The sequence below is a fragment of the Zootoca vivipara genome, chromosome 3 (genome assembly GCF_965207765.1).
Source record: "Zootoca vivipara chromosome 3, rZooViv2.hap1.1, whole genome shotgun sequence".
Lineage (NCBI taxonomy): Eukaryota > Metazoa > Chordata > Lepidosauria > Squamata > Lacertidae > Zootoca > Zootoca vivipara.
The window spans coordinates 53,116,033-53,130,790 of NC_142586.1; the positions used below are offsets into that span (position 1 = coordinate 53,116,033).

At 42.7% G+C, this 14,758-nt stretch overlaps 1 protein-coding gene across 4 annotated transcripts in view; it reads left to right on the top strand.

The window, feature by feature from the left end:
• Positions 1-240: 240 nt before the first annotated feature.
• PKIB (cAMP-dependent protein kinase inhibitor beta) overlaps positions 241-14,758 on the top strand; it is a 33,310-nt gene continuing 18,792 nt past the window's right edge. The window contains exon 1 of one of the 4 annotated variants that reach the window (XM_035109199.3): positions 241-728. The gene's annotated coding sequence lies outside the window, so the exon portion shown is untranslated. Of the gene's footprint in view, positions 729-3,575; positions 3,807-5,379; positions 5,503-14,758 lie in introns of those variants that run through there. The other 3 variants (XM_088666061.1, XM_088666060.1, XM_088666062.1) reach the window with 3 other exon arrangements.

Genomic DNA, 14,758 nt, shown 5'->3' on the forward strand with positions numbered 1-14,758 from the left:
CGCCCTGATCTTTGAACCATTAATTGCACGCGTGCTTTCAAGAATATGCACTTCCACGAACCTTGACGGAGCCTCCCACTGATCCAACCCCTCTCATTGGACATCGGCAGCTCCTCTCCTATCACAACGCCAAGTATTTAACACGATCGAGCAGCGAGCTGTAAATCTCCTTAGATCCCTTGCTCGATCCCGCCTACAAACCAACCGGGATTTATTAATCTTCCCGACAGCTTGTGCGGTGGGGGGAGAGAGAGAGGGTGGGAAGAAGAAAAGGAGAAAACTGGGATCCAAACAAAACGCAAGAGGGCAAGAAACCTCTGGATCGCTTTGCCCCTTGCGTCAGAAGAGTCAGATCCTTGGAGTTTTACGGAGGCCGAGCTGGGAGCCGGGAGCGGAAGGCAAGGCTGCCATCCCTTCCCTTCTGGGGACCGGTAGGAAGGATTTCATAGGATCTTCCCCTGCCGAAGCCGCTGCTAGCGCCGCGCGAGTTCCCGCCTCCTGCCTTCGCTCATTCATTCCCGCCGCCAGCAGCTGCTGCTCCATTATGAGCGGCTCCTTCCTGGTTCCTCGTTGCCAGACGCGCGACTTGGACGGCGAGCCTGAGGCGGCGGGAGCCGGGAAGAGGAGGCGGCAGCAGGAGAAGCCCGGGGAGCTCTCCTTCCCTGCGTCCGGCGCCTCTCAGGGCTCCTGCGCCGCTTAAAGGAGGAAACACAAGCAAGCAGGGACGGGTAAGAACGGGTCGCCGCGAGGGGCTGCTGGGCTCAAAGTTTCCGCCGCGGTCCGGGCGCTTTGGGTCTGTTTCCCACCTCCCCTCACGATCTGCCGTCGAGCTTATGCAATAGAGCCAGTCTTGTCCCAGGAGAAAATGGAAGCGCCTTCGGGACGTGTCGCGCTTTTGGCCCCCTAAAGCGCGCCAGCAAAGGGTCGGCGTGTCTGGTTCGAGCCCACCCAGGGATGGTTTGTGAGCAGCCTATTCCTGCACGGCAGGGGGTTGCACTAGATGACCCTCTGGGGTCCCTTGCAACTCTACGATGCTTTGATTCTAAGCCCCGGACAGGAAGGGCTGGCTTGTTTTGCTCGTTTCCAGTGGGAACTCTCCTAAGTTTGTGGGGAAGGGGAGGGGGGGTTCTGTCTTCGGGATGGGGGTGAAAGTGGGAGGTATCCAACTTGCTTTTTCTTTTCAGAAGCGTGGGAGTTTGGTACAGGAGCAAATTGGGTGAGGGGCTGTCCCCGCTTTTGCTTCAAACACATCCTGGTGCTGTTTGATATCTGCTCTTGAAAGTCTCCTTTGCCCAAGTTATGCGCACGTGTGAATGTTGGTGATTCGTGATAGGTAGCGGACAAGAGTTTGGTGTGTGTGTGTGTATTCTAGCTAGTGGAGGTATTATAAATGCAGATGTAAATATCAACAAGTGCCCCCCTCCCCAGCCAGCAGGTGGGCAATTCAGGACAGCAATCTTGTACACACTTACTACTTAGTAAGTCCTGTTGAACTTGGAAGCTCCACAGAATTTGCCTTACCTGCAGAAGGTCTCAGGTTGAGTCTGACATCGCCAGATAAGGGAGAGAACCTTGCCTGAAACGCTGGGGAGCTGCTGCCAGTCAGTGTAGACAATACTGAACTAGATGGGCCAGTGGTCTGAGTGAGATGTTCCTTTTGAGATATGCATCAGATTGCACCATCAGTAGCCCTCTTCCAATCCACTGCCCCTAGAGAATTGTCTGTCCCAGTTACTGCTTCTGGAGTTTTTTTTAAAAAAAGTTGCTTTACAATATGTACTCGTAATACTCCTGTGATAATTTGGCATGTTTCTGTGAGCCTTGTAGCTCTATTTCTGTAATAGGCATGTTCCTATTTATTTATTTATTTTGCAAATGAGGAATTTTGCTCAGTGATGGTTAGTTAGTCATAAAGCGCAGGTTCCCAAAGTGTGGGCCGCCCAAACTTCTTTGAGGTGGTTACAGTGTCTGCATTAAATATCCAGTATAGAGGAGATGGTAGCTTTTTGCCTTGCAAGATCATAAACAAGGATTACCAAACTCTTAGACCTGCCTTTCCCATCTTCTATATTCAGTCAATCCTATCCTAAGGCCTGCTGGGACAGGCTGCTGGTTGTGGGGAGATACTGGCAATGCTTCAGCCAAGGGTAAGGGTCAAAACATTGGCCGTTTCACAGCCCTCCATGGTTCATGCTTTTAAAAGAATGTCCCGCACCCAGTTTTTGCCATCTCAGTTCTTCTGTATTTCACACCTGGTTGCACTGATGAGGTGCTCTTCCAGGTGACTTTCATGTGTGTCAAACAAAATGATGTATTTTCAAAGGATAATGCTAATAGCAATTTGGTGGAGGTGTTATTTCTTGGAGGTGGGGCAGAGCTGTCGCAGCAAGCACTGATAAACCTGCTACTGGCACAGCCTCCCTTAGCCTAGAAGGCAAGTAGGTAGCTGATATGAAGATGTAATTATTTTGACATGCTGACTTGCCAACTGAACAGTGTGCATCTGGAGAGAAGAAGAGTTATTGCCATAAATACTAACAGGATGAGCTAAGCTGGTTCCCCAGTAGCTTAGGAACGAAAGCTTTGGTTTGTTCACAATACTCTGTAAAGCTGTGCATATAATTAGGAGAGATGATGGCTGTGTAGCACCTACTGCCCTGGAAACTCTTAACCCTTATCCCAGACTGGAAGCTAGTTATATTAATGAGTTGCAAAAAGAAAAAGAGGCAGTTCATGATTGCTTAAGTGTCCCACTTGCTCCTTACTATACCGTATTTCTCCTGTTCTGTTCCAAGATCTGGTGCCGAAATGGTCAAGCTAATCATTGTATGAACTAATAGTGAACCCCAACAGAAGCACAGTGTGCTTGGTGACCATGGAATCCTCATTGACTTGTTTGGGGGAGTGTTTGGAAACATGGGGGGAGGGCGGAATGGAATATCTTTTGAGAGGGCATTGTTGGAACCCTGAACATTCCGTATGGCTACATTTTGTCGCAGGCCCCTTGTATGTGTAGATTATTTCTGCAGCCAATCAGAATGCATTTTTCTTTAGGTAATTCATGAATTGCAAAAATATGAAATGGCAAGTTGAAACACAAATCCACCCTGATGGGTGCACACACAGAGAGATTAGTCTGCTTCTGCACACAGGCCTTTCTTGCTGTGTCTGGCAAATACATGCTCAGAAACTCCTTTCAAAAACAGCTTGGGAAGGAAAGAATTGTTTGCTCAGCAATGTATTGATCATAATTAGTGTTTCGCCCCCCCGTGAAAGTTGCAATGATATCATAATTAACTACAGTACTAGATGTTTTATCAGTTGCAAGTCACGTAGGTCTTCAGTTCTATGCACAGCAAAGGCAGAAAAAGTACACACTGTAATCTCCAGTGGTTTGTTGAATTACTATTACAGCAATAAAACAACCCAGTCGATTTGCTCAAGCTCACTGTGGGTGCAATGTCCTTGGGCGGATCTCCATAGGGCATAGTGTAGCTCACTTTCCCTCCCCCCACTTATGGGCACTCGGTGCACCAGACTATTACAGGAAAGGAGGCTTCTAGCTCAAGTTCCATGACTGAGTGGGAGAAGGAAGTGGAGGAGGAGGGCTGGATGGGGATCTGGAAAGTGCACAACACTTTTCCTCCATAAAACACAGGTCTAGAGTGAGAGACGAGGGTGATGTCTGCTGTTCCCAGGAACTCTTCCCATTGTGAGACTTTTGTGGGTGAGCTGAGTTTGTTTGAATGCTGAGTGAGAACCGAGACTGAGAGGAAGGATGTGTTAGAAGGAGAATGAATTTACAGGTATGTTGATTTGTATAGATTAGTAACTTTGTATAAGTGTACCATTTTTATATGTAACTGTGTATTTTCATAAGTTTTCTGTTGTTGCTTCAGTTTTTTTGTACCCTGCTTAGAGGTATTTTTATTATGTTAAGCGGTATGTAAATTCAATAATCAATAATCAAAGGCCTGGCACAGTGCCTGTATGCACACTGAAAAGGGTAGTGGGGAGGATGGGATGTAGGGCTCTATTATTCACTGTAAGGAGCCCATGCACCAGCAGCATGTAATCTTCAAAAACTGGATCCTGGTCATTGACAGTAATCAAGAGTGATTCATACTCTTCAAAAATAGATTTTATTGCGGCAATTCAAAACTGTTGTGGCTTACACAGTGGGATTATTGAGTTGTAATCTCCAAAGTACAACAAGCTTATCTTTCTCTTCTGGTTTAATAAATATCTCCACGTGGTGACTATGTTTGGCATTATTTTTTTACTGCCATGTGCCCAGGCAGCAATTCAGGGGGTGCAGCTTCTCTGGCACTGAGTTACAGCAATGGGGAAATGTTTCTTTTGAATTCTTACTTGAAGTGCAGACATAGGCACTTTTAAATGGAGCTCCTGACACATCACAGTCACAGAGGTTTGTCCTGACTTATTTAGGACTTGCTCACTTAACCCTGAAAAGGTTAAAACGTTTATAAATTTGCCTATCTTTGGGCACCAAGTGAAAACTTTTCTCTATAACCAAGCTTTTGGCTTATTAAACAATATACAGTATGGCCCTTTAAGTATGTTTGTGGGGCAACTGGTTTGTTTGGGTTTTTTGTTACGTACTTTGTGTTCTCACTTTGTTTTTTTATGTTGTAAACCTAGGTGTTGTTTATAAATATTTTAATTAAAATGTATAATGTTTTGAGGAGAGGGTAATTATTGCCTACCAAAAAGTGCAGAGGTTACATAGTCTCCACGAAGCCCATTTTCTATGCACTTTCTTCCAGTTTGCCTTGCAACCTGTGTGAATTGCTGTTCATTGTTCAATATGAGAATGTTTTAAAGACTGAAAAGCACTGAAAACAATGTTTGAAGATTTGAATATTTGATGGCATACACAATCAAATGCCAACGGTGCCCTTCAGCTCTCTATATTGGACAAACAGGACAAACCCTATGCCAAAGGATAAATGGACATAAATCTGACATCGGGAATCACAAGTCACAGAAATCAGTAGAAGAACACTTCAATCTCCCAGGACATTCTATACTAGATCTCAAAGTAGCTGTTTTATTACAGAAAAATTTCAGAAACAGACTGGAAAGAGAGGTTGCTGAATTGCAACTCATTACCAAGCTTAAAACCATGGAGAGACCTGGTCTGAATAAGGACACTGGATTCTTATCTCATTATACATGATCTAGCTTTCTGTAGCACCTCAGCCTTTGCTTTTTCCTGCAAGACCAATTGCAGTCGTTAACAGTCATCAACAGGTTTACCACTCCTATCAGCCAATCACCCATTCCCACCACCCTTCTGAGTAATACCCCTCCCCACCCTCTGACTATACATAAGGGTCTGGTGACTTCTGTTTCAGTGTATCTGAAGAAGTGTGCATGCACACGAAAGCTCATACCTATGACAAACTTAGTTGGTCTCTAAGGTGCTACTGGAAGGATTTTTTTATTTTGCGAAGATACAGTTACTGGTATTCAACTACCGTAAGTTCATTGTGTTCATTAATTTTAGTGGGTCTACTTTGAGTAAAACTTTGTTGAATATCACTCAATATTTTTTCAGGGGTTTGATTGATAATCCTTAATGTGGCCAGATGCATCCATGTCTGGTTATGTAATGGCATTCTCCTAAATGATTAGCTGTAATCTTAGAAACCTAACAAAGTAAGTTAAACCGATGTCAGGCAGCTTACATACTTGGCAACTTATGGTTCGGAGGATTTTTCAATTCTATGTTGAACGTAACCTCCTTGCAATTTAAACCAATTACGGAAGGATTGAATTACCACCACGCGGGTTATAAACACATGGGCTATGTTTAGCTTGACCTGAAATGCTAGGCAAGGGAATACTGTGATGATGTCCTCCCTGCACCCTCATGGTCCATCTGCATTCTTAAAACTATCATAAACAAGTTCACCTTCCTCTTTTCCTGGACATCAGAAACACTGGCCTTTTACCCTCCATAAGATGATCTGCTTAGCCCACCACTACCCATTCCCTCATTTTGTGCTACAGCAGTGTGTGTACTTGGAAACCACAAATTCTAAACCTAGGATGTCAGCCAATTGTTCTAGGGACTTAGGTAAAAGGTAAAGGATCCCTGACAGTTAAGCCCAGTCACGGACGACTGGACTAGGTTGGCAGGAGCTGGGACCGAGCAACAGGAGCTCACCCCGTCGCGGGGATTCAAACCGCCAACCTTCCAATCGGCAAGCCCTAGGCTCAGTGGTTTAGACCAGTGTTTCTCAACCAGTGTGCCTCCAGATGTTTTGGGACTACAACTCCCATCATCCCTAGCTAGCAAGACCAGTGGTCAGGAATGATGGGAGTTGTAGTCCCAAAACATCTGGAGGCACACTGGTTGAGAAACACTGGTTTAGACTACAGTGCCGCCCGCTGTGACTTATTGACCCCCAAAGCAGCAGGCCGCTAAGAAAGAGAAGTCTCTGTTTGATGCCTCACCAAAGACAACCTTATACCTGTTGTTAACCTGCTTGACTGTCATGGCTCTCAAACAAGAAGTGTTGAGACTTTTAGGACCATAAGCAGCCTCAGAATCCCCAGAGTTCTTTGCATAACATCCATCACACTCCAGAATGACTCAGTTTTTCTTTTTATGTAGAAGTAACTTACAGAAACTCAGGGTTCAAAATTCCAACTTTTACTTTTTCACTATAGCTGTGCATCCCTTTGTTCTTGTTCTCACCAGAACTGGCTGTTCATTGTGTACCTCTGAATACCAGGGAAACTCCTAATTAAAAAACTTTATTTCAAGCTACAGATAGAGAAATGTAAAAACGATCCCAGTGCCTTCTCTTGGAGTTCCAATTACAGTGATTGCTGAGCATTTCTAGGCACAAGTTTTTGGGCTTTCCAGGTCCGAGTGCTTTTTATTTTTATCTTTTTGCCCCATCATTTCCCCCACGAAAACCACTCTTTACTGCTGAATCAAAGCAAAGAGCAGTCCATGGAAAACCTGAATTGCCTTTTGCTCTGATTCAGCAGTAAAGATTGGACTTTCCTGCGGAAAACGTCAGGGGGGGGGGGAGTGCTCAGACGCAGACTTGGAAAGTGCAGATGTATGTCTAGAAAGCATGGCAGAAAAGATAGATGTGGATGGTGCAGGATTGTTTATTAAATGCCTAAAGCTATTGCATTCAAGTAGTTCACTTCCATGTGATAATCTCATAAAATAATGCTTTTACATGTAGTGTACTTTAGACTCATTAGCCATTACCTTTTGAACTTCCACTTTTCTACCGGTAAGTTCCCTATTTACCTCATGGTAATTGTCCAGAGCTTTTCATTCTGAAAGCTGTTACCTCCTATGATGGCGCTCTGCCTCCTCTCACTTCTGTGCCATTTGTAAATTTCCTCTTTTTGTCCTACCTGGGGAATGGAAAAAGAGAGAAGCATTTATTCAACCTTAAGAGAGATTCCTGCATCCTATGACTCTGAAACTTTGCTTTGTGATCACAGCCCGTCAGCCAGGTTACAGCCCATGTGATTGCGGTTTGTAGCCAAGCGGATTAGAATGAGCTTTAGAGAGTGGGTTTTATAAGGCACTGAATCAAAAGCTTAACTGAAAATACAGTACAGCAACCACTTCCTCAGTTCCTACTAATTTGATTGTCTTGGGGAAATGTGTCAGTTTTGTCTGGGTGGATCTGTCATCCAAAAATCCATTTTGTGTATCTCAGATGGTTTTGAAATTTCCTAGATATTTTGTGATTTCTGTCCCTCTGTGTTAAAGGCAAAGGGTTGGCATATCAAGGTGGCCTAGAATGCTTTTGTGAGTTTTCTTTTTTTAAAAAAATAATTCCTAAATATGTGTTCTTTTCTCATTTTGTTTTAATTCACTGACATCCCGCCCCCAGTCTCTCTCCCAGTTCTTCTCTAGACAAACCAGACATGCTTGTAGTGGCTGTCTTCTTCCCAAGAGGAAGCTGAAGTTGAACTTGTGGCCTGCTGATTTGTGCAAATGAAAGTACACATCAATATGCTGAATTGTGCAGACATTTGGTCCCTAATGTATTTTTTATACATCCATTAGGAATGGCTCTCTGATACTATTCGTTGGCTGCCTCACCTCATCTGCCAAAGGAGAGCCTTACAAATATCAGTAATAATATCATTCTTGCCCTCACGCTCATACGTAAAATCTAGAAGACATGGTATGAATGGAAAAGGAATTGGTAGGGAGGAAGAAAAGCAAATGGGCTTGGACACTCGAAACACTTTGTCATATCCATTGGCTTCCAGTCCGTTTCTGTGTCCAACTCAAGGTGCTTATTTTAACCTTTAAAAATCCTAAGAGACTTAGGGCTATTTTAGTTGAGGATAATTTCCTTCCACATACGGTAGTCATGCCTGTGAGCCTGACCTGGCCAGAGGAGGAAAAGTCATGAAGCTAGCCCAAGTTTTCCAATCATTCACATGGCTTAACCTGGACAAGAAACAATAATATCCTTAAGTGGCTAGTTAGCAAATGCCTGAGACATAAGAGCCTGCCAAGTACCAGTCGTGGTTCATTTGTTAATCGTTACTATCTCCACTAAAGTGCTTTCCAGTGTTCGAGCCTATACAACTAAGGCTATGCACACTTGAATTTTGCAGGCATAAGCGCTGTGGACTTCAAATAATGTTATGAGCTCTTGATTGTTAACAGTGTTCACTACTTGGCTCCAGTTTTCTTTATGCTTCATGGGACTGGAAACTTTGAGGAAAACTTAGAGTTTCAGTGAGTGAATGTTACTACTTCTTCTTCTTCTTCTTGAAATAGTTTAGATCCAACTTATTTTCTTTTAAATTAGAAAATGGGCAAGTTGTATTCAATCAGAGTAGACCTACTGAAACTAAGATTTTCTCACTTGGGTCCATTAATTTCAATGGGTTTACTTTGGGCAGGATACAACCCATCGTCCTTTCTCCCTTGCTTCTTCTTACCCTGAGTCCTTGAAAATAAGAACTGCAAGTAGAGGCTGTAATCTATACAGTTCTTTCACGTACACCTAGAGACCTGGGCAGAACTTCAATTATTTTCCTCAACCTCATTTCAGGCTACATCATGGACTCTAAAATTCTGCCCTCTGCTATAGGGGCTGACTGGTGGCAGTGACCACTGCTGTTAAAAAAGGAGGTCAAAATAACATGCTGAGCATGTGGAATTGACAACACAATACTATTCTTGTTTACTTGGGAGTTCCACTGTGCTTAGTGCTTTATAATTAGAGCTTCAGAGAACAAAACTTTTGAATAAACGTTAAGTGTCCCTCTGTGTTCAATGCATTCACACACTTTCCAGGAGTATGCCCCATTGAACAAGTTTGTATACATACAGTTATCTAGAATAACACCATTAAACACAACTTTACTGTTGAGTAAGCAGTCAGTCTTGCAGTTGTCTGGATTAGAGCCTTAATTCATATTTGGAATTTAGTTCATATAGATGGAAGAATTATAGGCAAATTGACCAGATTAGGGGTTCTGTGGTAGGCTGTACAAAATATGAAACTGGCTTCCAAAATCTTTTCTGATACCATCTGTCTCTTTTGCATATTATTATCAATTATTCTGATCTTTGAAACTCATGTTGAAACCCTAGTTCAGGGGTCAGCAAACTTTTTCAGCAGGGGGCTGGTCCACTGTCCCTCAGACCTTGTGGGGGGCTGGACTGTCTTTTGGGGGGGGAAACTGAACGAATTCCTATGCCCCACATATAACCCAGAGATGCATTTTAAATAAAAGGACACATTCTACTCATGTAAAAATATTCTGATTCCCAGGCGATTGGGCTACATCCGGCCCCCAGGCCTTAGTTTGGGGACCCCTGCCCTAGTTAATGAAAAGTGTTGACTTTTCTTTGTTTTGTGTGTGTCTCTCTTACCCGACCCCCCTTGTGTGATAAATGCAGAAACTAATGAGCTGAACAATCTAATTTAGCACAGTGGGCTATCATGAGTCATAATTAGGAAGATCACAGCCAATTTCAACGCATGTTAGGCACACTTTATTGCCACCAGCTGAAACTTTTCCCATTAAAATGTACATGACTACCTAAAAGAGAGGTTTGTTCTCTGTGTGCTTCATACTGGGTTTTCCTTTTTTATTTCTACAGCAGTGCTTGCCTTAAGTGGTATTTCTTCATAGTCAGGAATCAATTACTTCCGTGTAATTACTTCCGTGTTTCAAAGTACACTCCCACCAGTTGTGTCCCCTCTAAGATAGGAGAACAGAGAGTTCCAGCTTTACTATCAATGTTCAAAACTAATGAATCAGACTCTTAAGCCATGAGCTGGCTTAGAAATAATTAGTTTCAAAATAATAAGTTTGGGTTTATCTGCCTTTTGGTTCCTGAGCGGAAATTATATTCTCGTCTTCATAACAATCAGGGTTGTGTTGTTGTTTTTAACTAACTTAAAAAATAACAGAAAAGATGTGATTGTAAAGGTTCTGGCCTAACTTGTCGCACTGAGTTCAACAATAAAGCAAACTAGCATTGTTTGTATTTGTTGTAACCAGCATGCGGCGGCTTTTGCAATCATACTGTCAAAAGTCCGTTCCTCAGATTTGTCAGATTGTCAAAGAAAATTCCTCGAAAATACATGAAGGATTTCCGCCCCGTCTTTGTTTGCTTCTGTGCAGGCACAGTCAAAAATTTGCCCTTTGATTCAGAGATACCCAGGATAAGGCTGAGTAATATAATACATAAAGCTTAATGGGATTTTATCTGTACCTTTCTTTTCTGAGGAGACCTTTCTTTTCTGAGATAAGTGTTTCTTTAAAATACTGTATCAGCCAGCTGCTTTTGTGCCCTGAGAAGAGCAAATATAAAAAATTCAGCAGTAGCGTAACGTTCTTGTTCTTTTTTCCTCTTAACACACAGTCTTTTAAATAGCTTCTCCGGAGTGGGAGAGTTCAGTAAAAGCTCATGCTAATGAAGTCTCCAGAGGAAATGGGAGTTCTTTGCTAATCTGCTATTAGAATTTATTTAAGGCTCCCTGAAAGATGGATTGTGTCTCTTGCTGATCTGGCCACACTAATGTAAACCGGTGCAATCTTGTTCCCTAAAGTTACAGGAAGCAGCCTGGCGCTTTTGTGTGTTTGAATGAACATGTGTATGTTATGTATTCAATGGTCTGTGTTTGCCTGAGCTGGAGTCTGGAATCTGAGCCCCTGTGTTCTGATTCGATACAGTACATGATATCCAATCACAGAACAATTCAGGATTTGGACCTCTACCATTGGCCCTTAAACTCTGAGTTATGAGCTTGGAAGTCTAGACAGCCAATCACGTTGGGAGTGGGAGTGGCTCAGGCCTTCAGAAATGTATAAGCAGTTGCTTTGCTCCTGTTGTCTAGTTCTGTTAGTTCAATAAAGGTTCTTCCTGCTATCACTGTGTCTTGCCTTGTGGGAACCCACCTACACTTCAGTGTACTCTGGGAAAGGTACAAAAACCCACATCTTAGAACACATTTTTTAAATATATATTTCTTTCTGATTAGTTAAGAAACTTTCCACCCTTAACCTTGGAGTATGAAAGCTCAAAAAGATTTGGAGGCAGAAATGGGTGGTATAGCACAGGGTGAATGTGATCCCGTGGCAAGGAGTCTCGCCGCGGCCTTCTGCACCTGCTGGAGTTTCTGGGTCAGTCTCAAGGGCAGCCCCATGTAGAGTGAGTTACAATATTCAAGCCTGGAGGTGACCGTCGCGTGGATCACAGTGGCTAGGTCAGGGCGAGAGAGGTCAGGGGCCAGCTGCTTAGCTTGGCGGAGATGAAAAAATGCCGCCTTTGTTATGGCTGCAACCTGTGCCTCCATAGAAAAGGAGGTGTCGAAGATTACACCCTCTTAACTCTTAACAGACGGCGCTGGCACTACTTGCGCCCCCACAAAAGATGGGAGTTGTCCCCCCCCCCAATCCCATATCATCCCGACCCAGCCAAAGGACCTCTGTCTTCGAAGGGTTTAACTTCATGAAACTTCATGAAACATATGAAACATTTAGAAACTGGACCATGTTAGGGTCACCAGAAAAGCACTGGGCTATGGTGCCAAGAATCATGACATAGATGCCCTTTTTATGTCTTAATAGTGGTATTACTGTATATTTTCTGCACTAAGATTAGCCATTTGAACTAAGGTATATAGTAAAAGAGAGTTCTGAAAAGTCGTGGAATTGGTGGGGGGGAAAGTGCAACTGATTCATACTTCCTCTACCCCCTTTTTCGTATCCAAAGTAGCTATGAAACTTCCTGGCCAGAATAGAAGATATGGGGTGTGGGGTATATTCCATAAATAGTTGAAATGGAGAAATGTTTTGCTCCTACCACATCATTATCTGTATTAGTAAAATGAGGTGCCCACATGCAGGTACTTCAGGATCCTAAATGAGATACAGTATAGGAGAATTGAGAGCTTTCAGTGGAAGGTATCCTATCCTACATTCCCACAAACTACAAAAGCGAATAACACACTTGTAGAAAAATCTTGTGCACAAGAGCTTTCTTTGAATGTTGGGTGATTCCTGCTGGCTGAGGACCAGGGATACCCAAAGGGAGTGAGCAGCCTCTAGGTTACAATACAATACAGTGCTGTGGCCTGAGATGTTTTCTTTATAACTGATTTGTGATCTTCCTCTCTGCTTGAAGATACTTGGGTGCCTGATTCAGTGTCACTGTTGACACAGGTGGAATCTACAAACATATGAAAAATGCTGTGAAAATGCTTTTTTAAAAAAACATTTTGAAAAATGCATTGAATTTTGCATACCTCACTTTCGCCATCTAGTGTCACATTTGTATATTGCACATTCAAACTGTTTTATTTGCAGCTGCGTAGATGAGTCCACAGGCTTAGCTTGGTTGCTCTTGGGTCAGACCCAATAAAAAGAGGCAAAAATAATAGCCAAGAGATATTCAGCTCCATAACTCCCTTTTAGTTCTGGACACTGGGCATCATCCACCGAAAGTGAAGCACGCTTAAATCTATTTCATTTTAATGAGAGAGATAAATGGGTATTAAACTCTTTCCATTTAAATGGGTGGGACTTAACTGAATAGATTGCACTACATTTTTCCCACACTATTTCCATATCTTAATATCTTACCATTTTCCTTCTCCTTTGTACTACCATCTAGAACATGGGTAGGCAAACTAAGGACCAGGGGCCAGATCCGGCCCAATCACCTTCTAAATCCGGCGCGCAGACGGTCTGGGAATCAGTGTCCTTTTATTTAAAATGCATCTCTGGGTTATTTGTGGGGCATAGGATTTTGTTCATTTTCTTCTTCTTCAAAATATAGTCCGCCCCGTCCGCCCCCAAGGTCTGAGGGACAGCGGACCGGTCCCCTGCTGAAAAGGTTTGCCGACCCCGATCTAAAACTACAACTCAGTGTTCTCTTTAGAACTCATCCTGTGCTGCTTTTCCTCTCATTTTCTTCATCCTTTTTTCATCAAAGTTGTCTTTAGCAGAAGGGTGTGTGTAGACTGATAGATTTAGGAATCTAGCAAGAGGATCCATCTTTCTTAAAACACAGTAGGTGTGGCAAGACAGCTGTGAGGTGGATGATAAATCTGTCCATTATGTATCTACATTAGATGGTGGTTGATGGATGGTTGTTTGTGAAGCCTTTACTATTAAGTACTTTAATAAGGAGTTTTATGCAGCAAGCAGGTAGGAGAATCACCTTTAGCCCATATACTTGAGTGGCTGACTCTTCCTGTATAAGTCATTTTTCTTTAGCCTACCATTATGTATAAAAGTCAAGCATCCTTACATATTAGGCTACAGCATCACGGGGCCCACTTAAGGTGGAACATAATAAGCTCTTGAACAAAAACATTTCCCATGGAGAGGAGACTGGATGTCGGCTTTCAAAAGCCATTGAAAGTAGGCGGGGAGCCTGTCCTCAACAACAATAAGGAGGGCAAGAACTTTTTATGGGGATCTAATAAATAAACCCCTTTTTTCCTCTTTCTGCCCCACAGCCTGTGCCATCACACCACTCATTTATTTTGCCTCTTGTTGGCTAGATTGCAAATAGTTTTATATTTTTTAAAAAATTAGTACACAATATTAGGTGCTTATAAATAATGTAAAACTTTTTTTGGTCCAAGTGAAGACATTAACTGGGTCAACCCTTGTGTTTCTTAAGCTCGATTCACTAAAATAACAGCAAGAGAGGTTATCTGACACCTATCCTAGCCAGGCACTGCTCCCTTGGGAAAGACACAGTCTGATGACTTCTGCTTCTGAAATGGAAATTGCTGGATTCAGCGCATTTATAAAGATTTGGCCCTATGTCAGGGATTTGAGCCCTCCCAGGAGTTTTGTGTTTGTTTTTTGTGGGTATATTCTGGAACATGTCAGTGATGCAGTAATAGTGCATTTGTGGTGGATGTATACTGGACCATCCAGACATAATTTTGCAATTTTTAATTTGTTTTTATATGCAATTTGATTGTAGCAAGACCTCTCAATGGTTTACAATAAATATTACAAGTGTCAATGAAAAAAGTTTAAAACACCTGAAAATAATTAAAGTGAAGGAGATAAAACACGTCAACATCTATTTGTCTTTGTTCAGGCTTGCCTAAACAAAAAATGGTTTAAACAGGCACCAGAAAGAGTACCGATGTCAATTGGCAAAGTATCTTGAAGATGATTTCTTGCAACTTCATTAGGTCTGTGATGCTTCCCAAAAGTTGTTGTGTTATTGCTGCCTGCTGGAGAGGCA